Source organism: Lissotriton vulgaris, chromosome 1_2, assembly GCF_964263255.1.
Source record: "Lissotriton vulgaris chromosome 1_2, aLisVul1.2, whole genome shotgun sequence".
In the NCBI taxonomy this organism is placed as follows: Eukaryota; Metazoa; Chordata; class Amphibia; order Caudata; family Salamandridae; genus Lissotriton; species Lissotriton vulgaris.
The window spans coordinates 361,694,136-361,717,051 of NC_141686.1; the positions used below are offsets into that span (position 1 = coordinate 361,694,136).

General features: G+C 46.7%; 1 protein-coding gene across 4 annotated transcripts in view; it reads right to left on the bottom strand.

Moving 5' to 3' along the window:
• The window catches only part of LOC147736865 (uncharacterized), a 120,463-nt gene that overhangs the window by 67,230 nt on the left and 30,317 nt on the right, over positions 1-22,916 (bottom strand). For 2 of the 4 annotated variants that reach the window (XM_086953539.1, XM_086953538.1), the window contains exon 2: positions 10,558-10,666. The exons of the other annotated variants lie outside the window; for them this stretch is intronic. The gene's annotated coding sequence lies outside the window, so the exon portion shown is untranslated. The remainder of the gene's footprint in view (positions 1-10,557; positions 10,667-22,916) is intronic. 4 annotated transcript variants of the gene reach the window in all.

The following is a 22,916-nucleotide window of genomic DNA, read 5'->3' on the forward strand; positions in this document are numbered from 1 at the left end:
TGAAGCAGTCTTCCCAAGTTGCACGTGTTGTACTTGTCGTGACTTCTGTGTTCCCTGCAGTAAATAAACCTCGAATCTTTGACGCGGAAGGAAGTGTCCCCTGTCTCTGTCACTTGTACGCCGGAACAGGTAACCCACGAAGGTTTCAGGTGTTGTCCCCTGGCACCGCTGGGTCTTAAATAACCCAGTCCTTCAGTACTTAGAAGACTTGCATCAATATGCAAATTTAAAGATCTAACATAAGATATAATAAGAGATCAATTTATTAATAGAACGAATAATACCAAAATACAGGAAAAACTCTTAGACTTAACAGATCCCTCTTTAAAAAAATCCATAGAGGTAGCAAAAAGCCTGGAGAACACTTCTAAGTATGTTAAGGAACTCAATTCAAATCAAGTTAAAGATAAGGGGAATCAGACCAAAGTGTGTGCTATTGAAAAGAAAAAAGATAGCAAGCAGGCAAGCGGCAAATTTGTTAAAAGTGTGCCTCAAGTTAATAAGAACTCCCAACCTAGATATAATCACGCTTGTTATAGATGTGGTAGCACCAGGCATACAGCAATTTCTGATAAGTGTATAGCACTCAAAGAGAAGTGTTATAAGTGTAAACGAATTGGGCATTTTGCTCGCATGTGCAAAACCAGTATATTCAACAAATAGAGGCGTACTGTACATACGGGTTATCAAAAAGGTCCACCTCAGACTGAGTTACTGTGTGTCCAGATGTTCTTGGAATACACAGTATGTGCTAAAATACCCCTCACACACCAAAAGGGCCCTTGGTGTCATGCTTCATCATCGTGGTCTTCCCGCCCCGCTGCGGGACGGGGCGTGCTACGACAAGCGACTACGCTGGAACACCTTACTTTTGTGGATGCTATGTGAGTGTATTGGAGTGAGTGTCAGTAGGGTCAGGGGTGATATAAAGAGTGATGTTAAAATAATACCTGGCCTTGTGGTAGAAACATTTTTTAATAGTCACAGGCTGGTATAGTTAAAAAGAGTGGATCGGAGAGATAAAGCTAGTTACTGGGTTTACTCTCCTGTGCGGGTCAACATGTTTCAGGGCGCTATGCCCCTTCGTCAGGACCGGGGTCAGATCCCCCTGTCACTCACTAATGTTTTACCACAAGATAGTGTATGTACAATGGTGTGAGATAAATCTATCAATGTGTGGCGATATAAAATTTATATCAACAGTTTCCTAGCTCTATCAGACTTCCTGATGTAATAAGCCTGAAAAACAAGAGCACGTGATTACTAATGCGCGTATCCCATTGCGCTTGGTTAATATCACTTGTAAGAGATAAAAGGGAAACACACATAGAGACATATGGTACTCTGAGTCCCTAAAAAAGGAAAACGCTCCACACATATGGAACAGGGTGAGTCCTGTACATACTACAGTGAGACACACAAACATTTACACACATACAATAGGTTGGTTACTTTTGATCCCAGATGCAATGGTATAGAAAAATACATACTGAGAAATGATGGAGTCAGTGCCCCATGAGCCAGAACTGGACAAGGGTTAGTTAGAGGGTCCAACTGCAGAAGGTGAAAAAAAGGAAAACAATGCTAGTCCCCCTGTTTAAATTTGTTACTCTAATGTACCAACAGTACTACCACAGCGGTGTGTTCCTCCCGGCTATGCCGTACTTACTCAACCCAATACAGGCTTCGCATCCTCCCTCGTCCGTGGCTTCCGCGATATGGAATGCCGTGGTCGGGCGGACCTTATATAGTAGGCTAATTGGTTAATTAGGTAGGTTTAATAGGTACGTGGTGTGTTCTAGTGGTAGTCTTTTAGGTGTATGTAAAAACCGGAACGGCCATCTTGGAGAGGGGAAAGTACCCCGTGTGTGACTGGACCTGACTGCGTACATCGTTAATGCAGTCCCGGACCCGCTGGTAGGTGCGGTATTGTGAGCCGGCTATCGTTCTAAAGGGAAGTACTGAAAGGTCTGAAACACCGAAAGTGAACCCAGGAGGCCGAAGTCAGCCGTGAGTGTGCGCATGCACGGTACTGCGTGAATCATCGCATCTCCGCGCATTCGCCGTGCACACAATCCCTTGATCTCTTTATCCAAACACGCTAGATAGGCGTGTGTCCCATCAGGGCTGTTAGTTGGATCTGTATTACAGTAAATTACAGGGTACAGATAGAAAAACGTCACGGATATGAGATGTAATACGAGGCTGTTTGGTGGTACACCATCAAAGATATGTTATTCATGTTAGTGGGTCAGATAAACAGGATGTACTTGGTTATTTAGATGCCCAAATGGGACCAAGGTATTTCATCATTGAGCCCTGTTTCATGAGTGCCCAGTCGGTGCACCCAACGCTGTTCCTTTTCCAACAAGTTTTTATCGCTCTTGAATGACTCAATTACTGCCCATTTTAAGTCATGAATGCTGTGCCCCATTGTCAAGTAGTGTGTGGCCATTCTGGTGGTGGTCTTTTTGCACCGCACGTTGGTGCGATGTTCACCCATGCGTATCTTCACTGGCCTTGTGGTCATCCACACATACTCTTTCTTGCACGGGCATGTTATTAAATAGACCACATTACGGCTGTTGCAGTTGGTAAAGGAACGTTGTTCCCACATTGATTGGTTTGAGAAGGTGATAGAGCGGCTTTTTTGCGTATACTGACATGACGCACAGGAACCACAAGGGTGGTGTCCATTCACCTCTGCTAGTTTTGGGGGGTCATTATTGATGATGTTTCTCGGTCTCGTGTGGACCACTATGTCCTTAGGATTCTTTCCTCTTCTATGTGAAAACATCGGTTTCAGAAAATCAAGTTTCCCACAATTGAGCACCTTCCAATGTTTATTCACAATTTTTGTGATTTTGTCAGAGTTAGTATTATACGTAGTAACACAGATGGGGCGCAGATCAGGTTCTTTTGCCACGGTTGGTTCCAACAAAGCCTCTCTGTTATTGTTTCTGGCTCTTTTCAAGCCATTCCTCACAATAGGTGGGGGTAGTTTCTGTGCACTAGTTTGCGTTCTAGATCAGCTGCTTGTGTTTTGAAATCCACAACGTTGGTGCAGTTCTGCTGTAGTCGGAGGAACTGTCCATAAGGTAGGTTGTCGCATAGGTGCCGCGGATGGAAACTGCTGTACAATAACAGGCTGTTCTTCGCGTTTGGCTTGAAATGGGTGTTAGTCTGTAATTTACCCTCACTGGGGTAGATATTCAGATCAAGAAATATAAGGTTCTCCTTAGAAGTTGTATGTGTAAATTTTAAGAACCTGTCTTGTTGGTTCAACCAGGCCATGAAATGGTTAACTGAGTCTTGGTCCCCCCTCCAGATGACCAGTACATCGTCGATGTACCGTTTCCATGTCACCACGTGGTCCCGGTAGGGGTTTTGTTCGCTGAGGATTTTTGATGTCTCTAAGTGGTGCACGTACAGGCCTGCCAGACTAGGGGTGCAGGTGCTCCCCATGCTCGTGCCGTGTTTTTGTAGATAGTACGTGTCTTCGTACATAAAGAAATTCTTTTTTAAAGCCAAAGAGATACATTCAAGGACCACCTGCCTTGATAGATTTATCTCACACCATTGTACATACACTATCTTGTGGTAAAACATTAGTGAGTGACAGGGGGAACTGACCCCGGTCCTGATGAAGGGGCATAGCGCCCCGAAACATGTTGACCCACACAGGAGAGTAAGCCCAGTAACTAGCTTTATCTCTCCGATCCTCTCTTTTTAACTATACCAGCCTGTGACTATTAAAAAAAAAATTCTACCACAAGGCCAGGTATTATTTTAACATCACTCTTTATATCACCCCTGACCCTACTGACACTCACTCCAATACACTCACATAGCACCCACAAAAGTAAGGTGCTCCAGCGTAGTCGCTTGTCGTAGCACGCCCCGTCCCGCAGCGGGGCGGGAAGACCCCGATGATGAAGCATGACACCAAGGGCCCTTTTGGTGTGTGAGGGGTATTTTAACACATACTGTGTATTCCAAGAACATCTGGACACACAGTAACTCAGTCTGAGGTGGACCTTTTTGATAACCCGTACTTACAGGAGAGGAGTATGCGCCCACCTAGGTGCCGTTGAGCACCACCTCTTCATTCCCCCTTTTTGATACTATTTACGGTGTACTGGACATGCCATACAAGAGGACAGTGAAGAGTAGTTCTCTGATGAAAGGGAAATGGTAGAAGTGTGTGTGATCTATGATGATGAAATTAATGAAATTCGTGAAGGATACAACCCTCCTAAGTGTATGCTGGGCATCAATGGTACTAAAATCCTAGTGTGAGCGGATTCGTGCTCTCCATACACGATCATAGACAAGGATGCATGGATAAAAATTGGTAAATGCAAGCTGAATTCCCCAGACATTGAACCTGTGGGTTGTTGTGGGGTCGTTACCCTTGATAGGTTTTTTTTAATTGCAAACTATCTTACAAGAATATGGAAGCAACTAGCAAAGTCTATGTAGTAGAAAATGGAAGAACCTTGCTAGGGTGGCGCGAACAAAAAATGTTAGGGATGAAATTGGATCCGAATCATCCTGATCAAGTGCTAGTAACAGAGAATTCAGAGAAAGAAATGTGAAGTTTAAAATATCCTAGGTTATTTAGAAGTGAACTAGGGTGCTTAACCAAATTTGAGCATCGCATTGCCCTTAAACCAAATTACATTCCATGTGTGCACAAGGCAAGGAATGTCCTGTTTGCACTGAGAGAAAAATTAAAGAAGGAACTGCAGAGGTTGTGCGAGGCACAATTGATTGAACCAATCGAATCATCAGAGTGGCTTAGTCCCATAGTTTTAGCATGCAAATTGGATGGAAATTTGCGCATGTGCATCGACTTAAGAGACCTCAATCGTAACATCTTAGTCGATCGCTATCCTCTGCCACATATTAATGAGATGGTGTCCTCAGTTACCAATGCAGCGTATTTTTCTTTAATAGACCTCTCGAGTGCATATCACCAAGTGCGTCTACACCCTGCATCGAAGCACCTCACATCGTTCATAACACCAGAGGGGGCGTTTAGATTTGTGCGGATGCCATTCGGACTGGCGTCTGCCTCTGCTGAATTCCAGAGAGTAATGTGCAAAATATTGGAGAAATCACACAAAGTCCTAGTATTTCAAGATAATGTGTTGGTGTGGGGTGAGAACAAGGAGGAACATGACATGATTTTAGATCAAACGCTTAACAAATTGCAGAATGCAGGATTAACAGTAGTAATGGACAAGTGCAAGTTTGGAGTCGAAGAAATTGAATATTTAGGGCACACATTATCAAAAACGAGAGTTCAACCAAAGAAAAAATTATTGAATGCCATCGCTAATGCACCGTCTCCCCAAGACAAGGAACAAATACGCTCGTTTCTTGGGTTGGCGGAATTTTATTCGAAATTTTTTCAGCATTTTGCTGATAAAGTACATGTCTTAAGAGTATAAATGAAAAAAGGGAATACATTTGCATGGACGGACGAGTGTCAGAAAGCATTCGAAACGATAAAGGAACAGATTTTGAAGGCTGTGGCTTTAAGACCCATTAATCCATTAGATCTTAGCATTGTAGTAGTGGATGCAAGCGCCTATGGTTTGGGGGCAGTACTTATGCAGAAACACCTGAGTCAAGAGCGGGTAGTGGCATTTGCGTCACGTACATTGAAGGGTGCAGAGTCAACATATTCAGTCATCAAAAAGGAAGCCCTTGCACCTTGGTGGGGCGTTGATCACTTCAAGAATTACGTTGGGAGAACGCATTTCAAGGTCAGATCGGACCACAGACCGCTCATTGATATTTTTACAACTAAGGGCGCAGGGAAGGCCACACCCAGGATAGCCAAGTGGTTGTATAGACTACAAGGATATGATTTTACTTTGAATTATATGTCAGGTATACACAACATTAATGCTGATTGTCTGTCAAGGCTACCGTTACAGTGTGTAGGTGATGATGATGATATTGGTGACGAGTATGTGCTGGCCAGTGTCTCTGAGTCATGCAATGGAGTCATCACGGAAAGTAAGTGGAAGGCTGCAGTGGAGGAGAATGCCATTCTAGTGGAACTCATGCAACATCTTAGTGTGCCTACTAATTCCAGTGTGGATTTGAGAAACAAAATTGGCAAATATTGGACGGTTTGGTCAGAGTTATCTGTTGAAGACAAAATTATCCGCAGAGATGGTAGATTGGTAGGACCAAGCAGTTTACGTGCCAGATTACTTGAGTTGTTGCATGAAGGGCATAATGAAATGTCGTGGATGAAGAGAAGAGCAAGGATGACATTTTGGTGGCCGGGTTTGGACAAAGATGTAGAGGGATGTGTACTGGATTGCCTGGAGTGCTTGTGTAGTGACAAGTCCCATCGGGTTGAGGAGTCTCCTATTGTTCCTACCAAATTTCCTGATAAACCGTGGGAAAGAGTAGCGATGGATATTTGTGGGCCATTTAGTTCAAAAGGTATAATGAATAAGTTTGCACTTGTGATGATAGATAATCACTCTAAATGGCCTGAGGTGGCTTTTTCTGAGAGATTAAGGGATATAATGTTATGGATCACATTGTCTTTGCAGTGGCTAAATATCTAGGTGCAATGTGGTCCTTGAGAAGACAGTGCCTTAAGGCTGGTCACTGAATTTTACTGTAGCAAAAATGTGATGCCTTGTACCGATGAAATTTTTTTTATGGACTTCGATGGACCTTGGAATGTTTTAAATGTTTTAATGTTTTAACAGTTTTTAAGAAATGGTTCTTCATATCTTTTATGGTGATAAATTACCGAAATAAAGATTTATGAAATGATAAAAAAATGAAATGATATAATGTTATTGAATTTTGCAATCAAATTTTCCGCTGAGAAGGGTGTCCAAACACACTTGTCACTGATAATGGACCACAATTCACGGCGGAAGTGTTTGAAAGGTATTTATCCAAGATGGGTATCGTACACCACACCACAGCAGTCAAAGTCAAATAATACTTTATTCGGTTCAAATTTTCAAAACCATAAAAGTACAGACATGCATAAAAAAGGTCCAGGCATTAGAGTACATCATTAAAAAAAAAAGTTACAATTTAGAAAAGCAGCAAGGTAAAACATTACAGAATAAAAACCAAATGGTTGGAACATGTACTACACCCAATTGATCTTTTTGCCCATTCTTATTGCAATGGTTAAAAACTTGGCCACATTGTAGATTTCCCAGATGTTAGTTAGCATCTGGAGATATAACACCGCTGGTTTGACCTGCCTAAATCCCTTCCCCTTCAACAGGGGAATGATGAATTTTTCCCTGATGATTTTAAAGTGGGTACAAAAAAACAGGAAATGGGCGGTGTCCATTATTGAGTAACCGTCACAATTGCATACACTCAGTGCCGAGTCCCTGGTCCAACCAGGGCGACCACAAATTAGCAGGTGAACCTTGTTCAATCGGAACTTGGTGAGGAGGTACCTGTGGGTTGGGTTGTTTACAACTTTCAGGTAAAGCTCCGGTTCACAATCTGAGGAAACAATCAATTGGTGTGACCTAACAGAAGATTTTTTCAACTCCTTGCTTTCTCTGTCCATTCTACTATGTAGCAAGAAGGTGTTTTTAGCCCATTTCAAGTCGGCCTTGACGAGGGCAGAGGGATTGCGGAACAATTCAGGCCTGCCCAGTTTAACACAGTACTGTTCGACGTATTTTAGCCAGGGAATCTTATTCCAATGATCTAGTTTTAAACAATCCTTCAAAATTTCATGATTGACATCAATCTCTGAGTTAAGCCACACAGATATCCATTTCAGGAGGGGGGCCATAGCAATTCGATCCTCCAAGAAATCCACCCCACATTCCTGATGAACAATGAAATTAGCTGTGGATGTTGGTAAAGAAAGAATGGACTTCAAGAAGTTGTCTTCAATCACTTGGAGGGATTTAGTGGGCATAATGCCCCACAGGTCCGCGCCATACATAGCAATAGCTATGCATTTAGCGGCATACACTTTTAGGACAGCCTCTATTGGCTTCACCCCGATTTTGCGTGAGAAACCAAGGACTGCGGATATAGCGCGCATCAAGACCTTTTTTTTCTCCAGCAATTGGGGGAGCCAGGAGGAGCGATCGTCGAACACTACGCCCAGATAGGGGAATCTTGAGACTCTAGATAGTTTGTGTCCATTGCAATGTATAGACAAGGCGCGTTTTTTGGCCTTAACATGAGTTCCGACCACCATTACATGGGATTTGCCAAAGTTAATACTGAGGTCCAGATTTGTCATAAACTCATAAAAGGAATTCAGCAGACTTTGCAAACCTACCGCAGTTCTAGCTATAAGAGCCGCATCATCTGCGTATAGTAATGCGGGCAGTGTATATTTCCCCGCTCTGGGTATATCTTTACAGGCTAGATCCAATGTTCCACCCAAGTTATTAATGTATAAGGTGAACAGCAGGGGAGCAAGAATGCAACCCTGCCTAACACCATTAGTAATATGGATTTTCCCTGTGCAATTCCCTTTTCTGTCATAACGAACAGTGGCGGTAAGGTCCTTGTGAAGGTCTGCCAGAAAGTACACAATGTTTGGATCGATGCCTATACTGAGGAGCTGGGCCCACAACTTGGACCTGTTCACTCGGTCGAAAGCCGAGGACAGATCCATAAAGGCAATGAATAGGGAGCCTGGTTTAGCTTGAGTATATTTTCCGATCAGCAATTGTAGATTTAAACTCTGATCGATAGTGCTCCTTCCTTTTCTAAAACCATACTGGGTTGGGGACAAGGTATTAGTCTCCTCTAACCAATCATTGAGTTTACTAAGGACCACTCTCCCTATGACCTTAACCGCAGAGTCTATCAGGGATATGGGGCGGTAATTTCCCGGTTCCCCCCTGTCACCTTTTTTAAAAATAGGCACTATAACAGATTGGGACCAGGAATCAGGAATACCCGTTTTAAAAATGCTATTAAAAACTCTAGCTAAAATTTTGGACCAGAATAAAATATCCACTTTAAAAAGGTCAGCTGGGACCCCGTCCGGCCCCGGAGCCTTATTGCTGGTCATTTTTTCAATGGCTGAACCCACCTCTTCCTCATCCACCGTTAAGCTATACGGGAGCTGATGAAAACTAGTCGTGTCCTCAGCCCCGTTAGCTTCCTGCTCATACACAGATTTAAAATGCACCACACCACAGCAGTCTACAATCCTAGGGAGAATGGATTAGTCGAGAGGTTTAACTGAGTGTTGAAGGATTGTGTTTAGTTTTGTGTGAGCAGTGCGGGTGATTGCAGGGAAGCCGTGAAGGAGATGTTATGGAGCTATAGGTCTGCACTCCATTCGGTCACCAAGGAAACTCCTTTCATGCTTTTAAAGGGAACGCAGGCAGGTACCAGAGTGTCTACAGCGTGGATGCTTAAAGAAAGTACATATTGCATAGACAAGAAGGGTTTGATGGACAGGGTTCGTGAACATCAAGACAAATACACTAAGAGACATAATGACAAATTAAAAAGGGAAAGAAGAGAGTTCACTGTTGGTGATTAGGTAAGAACTAAGATATTCACCACCCATGGGTCTCTAATGTCAAAGTGGTAAAAACCTAAAAGCATTGTCAGGATGAAGGGAAGTAATGTATGGTTGTCGGATGGAAAGAAATGGAATGTTCGTAGTGTCACAGTGTGCAATTCTGCGGAGAGACTTATTTTGATAGGAAAACCAGAAGGCACAACATCAAGTGGGAAAAATGAAAAAGTGCCTGCAATAAACAGTGCCACGCATTAAGAAACGTCCAAACTGGCAAGATGGTTATGAATGTTAGTAGTTTATTCAGTGTACATTTATTCATAGATAGGTGTACAATATGTTACATTGTTTACTATCCATTTTTCATGCATTCATTAGTTAAATGTTATCTTTGAAAACAAGTGTAATTTTGTATATACATTGTTTATTAAATTTAAGAAGGGGAGATGTGTTGTATCCCAGCATCCTTATTGTGGATGTAACCTAGTGATGGTTACCATGCCATCTTAGAATGTTCTGAGGAGCTGCTCAGAGGATGAAGGCAGTTGATGCAGATGCAGACATGCCTAGGGACTGCTCCATGTAACTTAAATAAATACTTATTTATCCAAATCTACATGTCTACTTTGTAATACCCCTTACGCACAACAGCAATCTAACGGAAGACATCAAGAAATGCAATGAATGGATCACTACATGCACCGACACCCTGGACACCCTCAAGCATAGCAGCAACCTAACAGAAGACATCAAGAACTGCAATGAATGGATCACCACATGCACCGACACCCTGGACCCCCTCAAGCACACCAGCAACCTAACGGAAGACATCAAGAACTGCAATGAATGTATCACCCCCTGCACCAACACCCTGGACCCTCCAAGCACAGCAGCAACCTAACGGAAGACCTCAAGAAATTCAATGAATGGATCACCATCTGCACCAACACCCTGGGCCCCCTTGTAGCAGGGATTCCGCTCCTACACAGCACTGTACACAAGAGAGGTAGAACCTTAGTGAATTAGGGTGTGCCAAAACTCACCTTAGGGTCCAACATCCCCTTAGCAAAGTAGCATCAGTGTCTCATTGGCTCTTCTCCAATAGCAAAAATACCAATGATTAGACAACCCAGAACAGGCGACTTAGGGTACCTTAGGAGTTGTGGAAAACAAGAACACTCTTTTGTCACAAGTAAACATACTATTAGCAACAAGGTTGTCAGCATAGTTATTACTCCATAAAATACAAAGGGAGAAAGCACATTATAATGCAATGTGGAAACAGGTCTGAATTATACCTATATTTCGCCCTTGCTAGTAGATTATTTTATATCTATAAAAGGTCTCATAGGCTTACATGGACGGACCCATACCTCAGGTATCAGCAGAAGTGGATCACATTGAGTTCTGCACAAGCTCCCAGCTTGCGAATGTTCTCCAAGTGTGTGTGATCATGCCTGCACAGTGCATTATTAAACACGCCAGTATCAGGGCTGGCCGCAGCTGCATGTGTGTTATGTCTAGAACGTGTGCTGATCATTCTGAACAACAGACACGGTGTTCAAGACGACCTTGACTGTCGCGGCACTAACTGTACAGACTAAACTCATGAGACTATGTGGATGTACATAAAAACAAGTTATTCTTGTGTGTAGTGAAAATACTCATACTTCTCTAAACAATAGCGCCATTGCGTGCCATGTGCAAAGCAAAGCAGAAAAGGAAAAAGTGGCATTTAAACTTCTAATAAGCCATGCTAACTTAACATCGTTTATAATGCAAAGTTCAACCCCATGATACCCTCAATGATACCAACAACCTAACGGAAGACTTCAAGAACTACAATGAATGGATCACCACCTGCCCGGAAACCCTGGACCCCCTCAAGAATACCAACAACCTAACGGAAGACATCAAGAACTGCAATGATGGATCACCGCCTGCACCGACACCCTGGACCCCCTCACGCGCATCAGCAACCTAAAGGAAGACATCAAGTATTGCAATGAATGGATCACCACCTGCACCAACCCCCTGGACCTCCTCAAGCACAGCAGCAACCTAACGGAAGACATGAAGAACTGCAATGAATGGATCACCACCTGCATCGACACCCTGGACACCCTCAAGCACAGCAGCAACCTAACGGAAGACATCAAGAACTGCAATGATGGATCACCGCCTGCACCGACACCCTGGACCCCCTCACGCGCATCAGCAACCTAACGGAAGACATCAAGAACTTCAATGAATGGATCTCCACCTGCACCGACACCCTGGACCCCCTCAAGCACAGCAGCAACCTAACGGAAGACACCAAGAACTGCAATGAATGGATCACCAGCGGCACTGACACCCTGGAACCTCTCAAGCACAGCAACAACCTAGCGGAAGACATCAAGAACTTTAATGAATAGATCACCACCTGCACTGACACCCTGGACTCCCTCAAGCAAACCAGTAGCAACCTAACGGAAGACATCAAGAACTACAATGAATGGATCACCACCAGCACCAACACCATGGACCCCCTCACGCAGAGTAGCAACCTAACGCAAGACATCAAGAACTGCTATGAATGGATCACCACCCACAGCAACACCCTGGCCCCCTCAAGCATACCAGGAGCAATCTAACGGAAGACACCAAGAACTGCAATGAATGGATCTCCACCTGCACCGACACCCTGCACCCCCACACGCACAGACACAACCTAACGGAAGACATCAAGATCTACAATGAATGCATCACCACCTCCACCAACATCCTGGACCCCCTCACGCAGAGCAGCAACCTAATAGAAGACATCAAATAAGTCATTGAATGGATCACCACCTGCACCGACACCCTGGACCCATCACACACAGCAGCAACCTAACGGAAGACATCAAGAACTGCTATGAATGGATCACCACCCGCAGCAACACCCTGGCCCTCTCAAGCATACCAGCAGCAACGTAATAGAAGACATCAAGAACTTCAATGAATGGATCACCACCTGCAGTGACACCCTGGACCCCTTCATGCACAGCAGCAATTTAACGGAAGACATCAAGAACTTCAATGAATGGATCACCACCTGTACCTACTCCCTGGACCCCTCAAGCACAGCAGCAACCTAACAGAAGACATCAAGAACTGCAATGAATGGATCACCTCCTGCACCGACACCCTGGACACCCTCAAGCATACCAGCAGCAACCTAATGGAAGACATCAAGAACTACAATGAATGGATCACCACCTGCACCGACACCCTGGACCCCGCAAGCACAGCAGCAACCTAATGGAAGACATCAGGAACTACAATAAATGGATCACCACCTGCACCGGCACCCTGGACCCCCTCAAGCACAGCAGCAACCTAACACAAGACTTCGAGAACTTCAATGAATGGATCACCACCTGCACCGTCACCCTGGACCCCTTAATGCACAGCAGCAACCTAATGGAAGACATCAAGAACTGCAATAAATGGATCATCACTTGCACCGACACCCTGGACCCCCTCACGCACATCAGTAACCTAACGGAAGACATCAAGTACTACAATGAATGGATCACCACCTGCCCCGACACCCTGGACCCCTTCAAGCACAGCAGCAACCTAATGGAAGACATCAAGAACTGCAATGAATGGATCACCACCAGCACCGAAAACCTGGACCCCCTCAAGCATAGCAGCAACCTAAGGGAAGACATTAATAACTGCAATGAATGGATCACCACCTGCACTGACACCCTAGCCCCCTCAAGCACAGCAGCAACCTAAAGGAAGACTTCAAGAACTGCAATGAATGGATCACCACCTGCACCGACACCCTGGACCCCCCAAGCAAATCAACAGCAACCTAACGGAAGACATCAAGAACTGCAATACATGGATCACCACTTGCACCGACACCCTGGACCCCCTCACGCACATCAGTAACCTAACGGTGGACATCAAGAACTACAATGAATGGATCACCACCTGCACCGACACCCTAGACCCCTTCAAGCACAGCAGCAACCTAATGGAAGACATCAAGAACTTCAATGAATTGATCACCACCTGCACCAACACCCTGGACCCCTCAAGCAAAGAAGCAAACTAACGGAAGACATCATGAACTGCAAGGAATGGATCACCACCTGCATCAACACTCTGGACACCCTCAAGCACAGCAGCAACCTAACAGAAGACATCAAGAACTGCAATGAATGATCACCACCTGCACCGACAACCTGGACCCCCTCAAGAACAGCAGCAACCTAAGGGAAGACGTTAATAACTGCAATGAATGGATCACCACCTGCACTGACACCCTGGACCTCCTCACGCACAGCAGCAACCTAACGGAAGACATCAAGAAATGCAATGAATGGATCACTACCTGCACCGACACCGTGGACCCCGTCAAGCTTAGCTGCAACCTAACGGAAGACATGAAGAACTTCAATGAATGGATGACCACCTGCACCGATACCCTAGCACCCTCAAGCACAGCAGCAACCTAAAGGAAGACATCAAGAACTGCAATGAATGGATCACCACCTGCACCGACACCCTGGACCCCCCAAGTAAATCAACAGCAACCTAACGGAAGACATCAAGAACTGCAATAAATGGATCACCACTTGCACCGACACCCTGGACTCCCTTACGCACATCAGTAACCTAACGGAAGACATCAAGAACTACAATGAATGGATCACCACCTGCAACAACACCTGTGGCCCCCTCAAGGATACCAGCAACATAACGGAAGACACTAAGAACTGCAATGAACGGATCAACACCTGCACCAACACCCTGGACCCCCTAACGCACAGCAGCAACCTAACGGAAGATATCAAGAGCTTCAATGAATGGATCACCACGTGCCCAAACACCCTGGATCCCCTCACGCACAGCAGCAACCTAACGGAATACATGAAAAACTGCAATGAATGGATCACCACCTGCATCGACACCCTGGACACCCTCAAGCACAGCAGCAACCTAACAGAAGACATCAAGAACTTCAATGAATGGATCTCCACCTGCACCGACACCCTGGACCCCCTAACGCGCAGCAGCAACCTAACGGAAGACATCAAGAAATGCAATGAATGGATGACCACCTGCACCGACACCCTAGCCCCCTCAAGCACAGCAGCAATCTAAAGAAAGACATCAAGAACTGCAATGAATGGATCATCTTTTGCACCGACACCCTGGACCCCTTCAAGCACAGCAGCAACCTAACGGAAGACATCAACAGCTTCAATGAATCGATCACCACCTGCACCAACACCCTGGACCCCTCAAGCACAGCAGCAACCTAATGGAAGACATCAAGAACTGCAATGAATGGATCACCACCTGCACCGACAACTTGGACCCCTTCAAGCATAGCAGCAACCTAAGGGAAGACATTAATAACTGCAATGAATGGATCACCACCTGCACCGACATCCTAGCCCCCTCAAGCACAGCAGCAACCTAAAGGAAGACATCAAGAACTGCAATGAATGGATCACCACCTGCACCGACACCCTGGACCCCCCAAGCAAATCAACAGCAACCTAACGGAAGACATCAAGAACTGCAATAAATGGATCACCACTTGCACTGACACACCCTGGACCCCTCAAGAACAGCAGTAACCTAACGGAAGACATCAAGAACTTCTATGAATGGATCACCACCTGCACCAACACCCTGGACTCCTCAAGCACAGCAGCAAACTAACGAAAGACATCAAGAACTGCAATGAATGGATCACCACCTGCATCGACACCCTGGACACACTCAAGTACAGCAGCAACCTAACTGAAGACATCAAGAACTGCAATGAATGGATCATCACCTGCACCGACACCCTGGACCCCCCAAGCAAATCAACAGCAACCTAACGGAAGACATCAAGAACTGCAATAAATGGATCACCACTTGCACTGACACACCCTGGACCCCTCAAGAACAGCAGTAACCTAACGGAAGACATCAAGAACTTCTATGAATGGATCACCACCTGCACCAACACCCTGGACTACTCAAGCACAGCAGCAAACTAACGGAAGACATCAAGAACTGCAATGAATGGATCACCACCTGCATCGACACCCTGGACACACTCAAGCACAGCAGCAACCTAACGGAAGACATCAAGAACTGCAATGAATGATCACCACCTGCACCGACAACCTGTCCCCCCTCAAGAACAGCAGCAACCTAAGGGAAGACGTTAATAACTGCAATGAATGGATCACCACCTGCACCGACACCCTGGACCCCCTCACGCACAGCAGCAACCTAACGGAAGACATCAAGAAATGCAATGAATGGATCACCACCTGCACCGACACCCTGGACCCCGCAAGCACAGCAGCAACCTAATGGAAGACATCAAGAACTACAATAAATGGATCACCACCTGCACCGGCACCCTGGACCCCCTCAAGCACAGCAGCAACCTAACGGAATACATGAAGAACTGCAATGAATGGATCACCACCTGCATCGACACCCTGGACACACTCAAGTACAGCAGCAACCTAACGGAAGACATCAAGAACTGCAATGAATGGATCACCACCTGCACCGACACCCTGGACCCCCCAAGCAAATCAACAGCAACCTAACGGAAGACATGAAGAACTGCAATAAATGGATCACCACTTGCACTGACACACCCTGGACCCCTCAAGAACAGCAGTAACCTAACGGAAGACATCAAGAACTTCTATGAATGGATCACCACCTGCACCAACACCCTGGACTACTCAAGCACAGCAGCAACCTAACGGAAGACATCAAGAACTGCAATGAATGATCACCACCTGCACCGACAACCTGGACCCCCTCAAGAACAGCAGCAACCTAAGGGAAGACGTTAATAACTGCAATGAATGGATCACCACCTGCACTGACACCCTGGACCCCCCCCCCCCCACGCACAGCAGCAACCTAACGGAAGACATCAAGAAATGCAATGAATGGATGACCACCTGCACCGACACCCTGGACCCCCTCAAGCATAGCTGCAACCTAACGGAAGACATGAAGAACTTCAATGAATGGATGACCACCTGCACCGATACCCTAGCCTCCTCAAGCACAGCAGCAAAATAAAGGAAGACATCAAGAACTGCAATGAATGGATCACCACCTGCACCGACACCCTGGACCCCTCAAGTAAATCAACAGCAACCTAACGGAAGACATCAAGAACTTCAATAAATGGATCACCACCTGCACCGACACCCTGGACCCCCTCACGCACAGCAGCAACCTAACGGAAGACATCAAGAAATGCAATGAATGGATCACCACCTGCACCGACACCCTGGACCCCGCAAGCACAGCAGCAACCTAATGGAAGACATCAAGAACTACAATAAATGGATCACCACCTGCACCGGCACCCTGGACCCCGCAAGCACAGCAGCAACCTAACACAAGACTTCGAGAACTTCAATGAATGGATCACCACCTGCACCGTCACCCTGGACCCCTTAATGCACAGCAGCAACCTAACGGAAGACATCAAGAACTGCAATAAATGGATCATCACTTGCACCGACACCCTGGACCCCCTCACGCACATCAGTAACCTAACGGAAGACATCAAGAACTACAATGAATGGATCACCACCTGCCCCGACACCCTGGACCCCTTCAAGCACAGCAGCAACCTAATGGAAGACATCAAGAACTGCAATGAATGGATCACCACCAGCACCGAAAACCTGGACCCCCTCAAGCATAGCAGCAACCTAAGGGAAGACATTAATAACTGCAATGAATGGATCACCACCTGCACTGACACCCTAGCCCCCTCAAGCACAGCAGCAACCTAAAGGAAGACATCAAGAACTGCAATGAATGGATCACCACCTGCACCGACACCCTGGACCCCCCAAGCAAATCAACAGCAACCTAACGGAAGACATCAAGAACTGCAATACATGGATCACCACTTGCACCGACACCCTGGACCCCCTCACGCACATCAGTAACCTAACAGAGGACATCAAGAACTACAATGAATGGATCACCACCTGCACCGACACCCTGGACCCCTTCAAGCACAGCAGCAACCTAATGGAAGACATCAAGAACTTCAATGAATTGATCACCACCTGCACTAACACCCTGGACCCCTCAAGCAAAGAAGCAAACTAACGGAAGACATCATGAACTGCAAGGAATGGATCACCACCTGCATCAACACTCTGGACACCCTCAAGCACAGCAGCAACCTAACAGAAGACATCAAGAACTGCAATGAATGATCACCACCTGCACCGACAACCTGGACCCCCTCAAGAACAGCAGCAACCTAAGGGAAGACGTTAATAACTGCAATGAATGGATCACCACCTGCACTGACACCCTGGACCTCCTCACGCACAGCAGCAACCTAACGGAAGACATCAAGAAATGCAATGAATGGATCACTACCTGCACCGACACCGTGGACCCCCTCAAGCTTAGCTGCAACCTAACGGAAGACATGAAGAACTTCAATGAATGGATGACCACCTGCACCGATACCCTTAGCACCCTCAAGCACAGCAGCAACCTAAAGGAAGACATCAAGAACTGCAATGAATGGATCACCACCTGCACCGACACCCTGGACCCCCCAAGTAAATCAACAGCAACCTAACGGAAGACATCAAGAACTGCAATAAATGGATCACCACTTGCACCGACACCCTGGACTCCCTCACGCACATCAGTAACCTAACGGAAGACATCAAGAACTACAATGAATGGATCACCACCTGCAACAACACCTGTGGCCCCCTCAAGGATACCAGCAACATAACGGAAGACACTAAGAACTGCAATGAACGGATCAACACCTGCACCAACACCCTGGACCCCCTAACGCACAGCAGCAACCTAACGGAAGATATCAAGAGCTTCAATGAATGGATCACCACATGCCCAAACACCCTGGACCCCCGCATGCACTGCACCAACCTAATGGAAGACATCAAGAACTGCAATGAATGGATCACCACCTGCACCAACCCCCTGGATCCCCTCACGCACAGCAGCAACCTAACGGAAGACATCAAGAACTGCAATGAATGGATCACCACCTGCATCGACACCCTGGACCCCCTCACGCACATCAGTAACCTAACAGAAGACATCAAGAACTTCAATGAATGGATCTCCACCTGCACCAACACCCTGGACCCCGCAAGTACAGCAGCAACCTAACGGAAGACATCAAGAAATGCAATGAATGGATGACCACCTGCACCGACACCCTAGCCCCCTCAAGCACAGCAGCAATCTAAAGAAAGACATCAAGAACTGCAATGAATGGATCATCTTTTGCACCGACACTCTGGACCCCCTCACGCACATCAGTAACCTAACGGTAGACATCAAGAAATGCAATGAATGGATCACTACCTGCACCGACACCCAGGACCCCCTCAAGCATAGCTGCAACCTAACGGAAGACATCAACAGCTTCAATGAATCGATCACCACCTGCACCAACACCCTGGATCCCTCAAGTACAGCAGCAACCTAACGGAAGACATCAAGAACTGCAATGAATGGATCACCACCTGCACCGACAACTTGGACCCCTTCAAGCATAGCAGCAACCTAAGGGAAGACATTAATAACTGCAATGAATGGATCACCACCTGCACCGACATCCTAGCCCCCTCAAGCACAGCAGCAACCTAAAGGAAGACATCAAGAACTGCAATGAATGGATCACCACCTGCACCGACACCCTGGACCCCCCAAGCAAATCAACAGCAACCTAACGGAAGACATCAAGAACTGCAATAAATGGATCACCACTTGCACTGACACACCCTGGACCCCTCAAGAACAGCAGTAACCTAACGGAAGACATCAAGAACTGCAATGAATGGATCACCACCTGCACCGACACCCTGGACCCCCCAAGCAAATCAACAGCAACCTAACGGAAGACATCAAGAACTGCAATAAATGGATCACCACTTGCACTGACACACCCTGGACCCCTCAAGAACAGCAGTAACCTAACGGAAGACATCAAGAACTTCTATGAATGGATCACCACCTGCACCAACACCCTGGACTCCTCAAGCACAGCAGCAAACTAACGGAAGACATCAAGAACTGCAATGAATGGATCACCACCTGCATCGACACCCTGGACACACTCAAGCACAGCAGCAACCTAACGGAAGACATCAAGAACTGCAATGAATGATCACCACCTGCACCGACAACCTGGACCCCCTCAAGCACAGCTGCAACCTAACGGAAGACATGAAGAACTTCAATGAATGCATTACCACCAGCAACAACACCCTAGCCCCCTCAAGCACAGCAGCAACCTAAAGGAAGACATCAAGAACTGCAATGAATGATTCACCACCTGCACCGACACCCTGGACCCCCCAAGTAAATCAACAGCAACCTAACGGAAGACATCAAGAACTGCAATAAATGGATCACCACTTGCACTGACACACCCTGGACCCCTCAAGAACAGCAGTAACCTAACGGAAGACATCAAGAACTTCTATGAATGGATCACCACCTGCACCAACACCCTGGACACACTCAAGTACAGCAGCAACCTAACGGAAGACATCAAGAACTGCAATGAATGATCACCACCTGCACCGACAACCTGGACCCCCTCAAGAACAGCAGCAACCTAAGGGAAGACGTTAATAACTGCAATTAATGGATCACCACCTGCACCGACACCCTGGACCCCCCCCCCCACGCACAGCAGCAACCTAATGGAAGACATCAAGAACTTCTATGAATGGATCACCACCTGCACCAACACCCTGGACTCCTCAAGCACAGCAGCAAACTAACAGAAAACATCAAGAACTGCAATGAATGGATCACCACCTGCATCGACACCCTGGACACACTCAAGCACAGCAGCAACCTAACGGAAGACATCAAGAACTGCAATGAATGATCACCACCTGCACCGACAACCTGGACCCCCTCAAGAACAGCAGCAACCTAAGGGAAGACGTTAATAACTGCAATGAATGGATCACCACCTGCACCGACACCCTGGACCCCCTCACGCACAGCAGCAACCTAACGGAAGACATCAAGAAATGCAATGAATGGATCACTACCTGCACCGACACCCTGGACCCCCTCAAGCATAGCTGCAACCTAACGGAAGACATGAAGAACTTCAATGAATGGATGACCACCTGCACCGATACCCTAGCCTCCTCAAGCACAGCAGCAAAATAAAGGAAGACATCAAGAACTGCAATGAATGGATCACCACCTGCACCGACACCCTGGACCCCTCAAGTAAATCAACAGCAACCTAACGGAAGACATCAAGAACTGCAATAAATGGATCACCACTTGCACCGACACCCTGGACTCCCTCACGCACATCAGTAACCTAACGGAAGACATCAAGAACTACAATGAATGGATCACCACCTGCAACAACACCTGTGGCCCCCTCAAGGATACCAGCAACATAACGGAAGACACTAAGAACTGCAATGAACGGATCAACACCTGCACCAACACCCTGGACCCCCTAACGCACAGCAGCAACCTAACGGAAGATATCAAGAGCTTCAATGAATGGATCACCACATGCCCAAACACCCTGGACCCCCGCATGCACTGCACCAACCTAATGGAAGACATCAAGAACTGCAATGAATGGATCACCACCTGCACCAACCCCCTGGATCCCCTCACGCACAGCAGCAACCTAACGGAAGACATCAAGAACTGCAATGAATGGATCACCACCTGCATCGACACCCTGGACCCCCTCACGCACATCAGTAACCTAACAGAAGACATCAAGAACTTCAATGAATGGATCTCCACCTGCACCAACACCCTGGACCCCGCAAGTACAGCAGCAACCTAACGGAAGACATCAAGAAATGCAATGAATGGATGACCACCTGCACCGACACCCTAGCCCCCTCAAGCACAGCAGCAATCTAAAGAAAGACATCAAGAACTGCAATGAATGGATCATCTTTTGCACCGACACTCTGGACCCCCTCACGCACATCAGTAACCTAACGGTAGACATCAAGAAATGCAATGAATGGATCACTACCTGCACCGACACCCAGGACCCCCTCAAGCATAGCTGCAACCTAACGGAAGACATCAACAGCTTCAATGAATCGATCACCACCTGCACCAACACCCTGGATCCCTCAAGTACAGCAGCAACCTAACGGAAGACATCAAGAACTGCAATGAATGGATCACCACCTGCACCGACAACTTGGACCCCTTCAAGCATAGCAGCAACCTAAGGGAAGACATTAATAACTGCAATGAATGGATCACCACCTGCACCGACATCCTAGCCCCCTCAAGCACAGCAGCAACCTAAAGGAAGACATCAAGAACTGCAATGAATGGATCACCACCTGCACCGACACCCTGGACCCCCCAAGCAAATCAACAGCAACCTAACGGAAGACATCAAGAACTGCAATAAATGGATCACCACTTGCACTGACACACCCTGGACCCCTCAAGAACAGCAGTAACCTAACGGAAGACATCAAGAACTGCAATGAATGGATCACCACCTGCACCGACACCCTGGACCCCCCAAGCAAATCAACAGCAACCTAACGGAAGACATCAAGAACTGCAATAAATGGATCACCACTTGCACTGACACACCCTGGACCCCTCAAGAACAGCAGTAACCTAACGGAAGACATCAAGAACTTCTATGAATGGATCACCACCTGCACCAACACCCTGGACTCCTCAAGCACAGCAGCAAACTAACGGAAGACATCAAGAACTGCAATGAATGGATCACCACCTGCATCGACACCCTGGACACACTCAAGCACAGCAGCAACCTAACGGAAGACATCAAGAACTGCAATGAATGATCACCACCTGCACCGACAACCTGGACCCCCTCAAGCACAGCTGCAACCTAACGGAAGACATGAAGAACTTCAATGAATGCATTACCACCAGCAACAACACCCTAGCCCCCTCAAGCACAGCAGCAACCTAAAGGAAGACATCAAGAACTGCAATGAATGATTCACCACCTGCACCGACACCCTGGACCCCCCAAGTAAATCAACAGCAACCTAACGGAAGACATCAAGAACTGCAATAAATGGATCACCACTTGCACTGACACACCCTGGACCCCTCAAGAACAGCAGTAACCTAACGGAAGACATCAAGAACTTCTATGAATGGATCACCACCTGCACCAACACCCTGGACACACTCAAGTACAGCAGCAACCTAACGGAAGACATCAAGAACTGCAATGAATGATCACCACCTGCACCGACAACCTGGACCCCCTCAAGAACAGCAGCAACCTAAGGGAAGACGTTAATAACTGCAATTAATGGATCACCACCTGCACCGACACCCTGGACTCCCC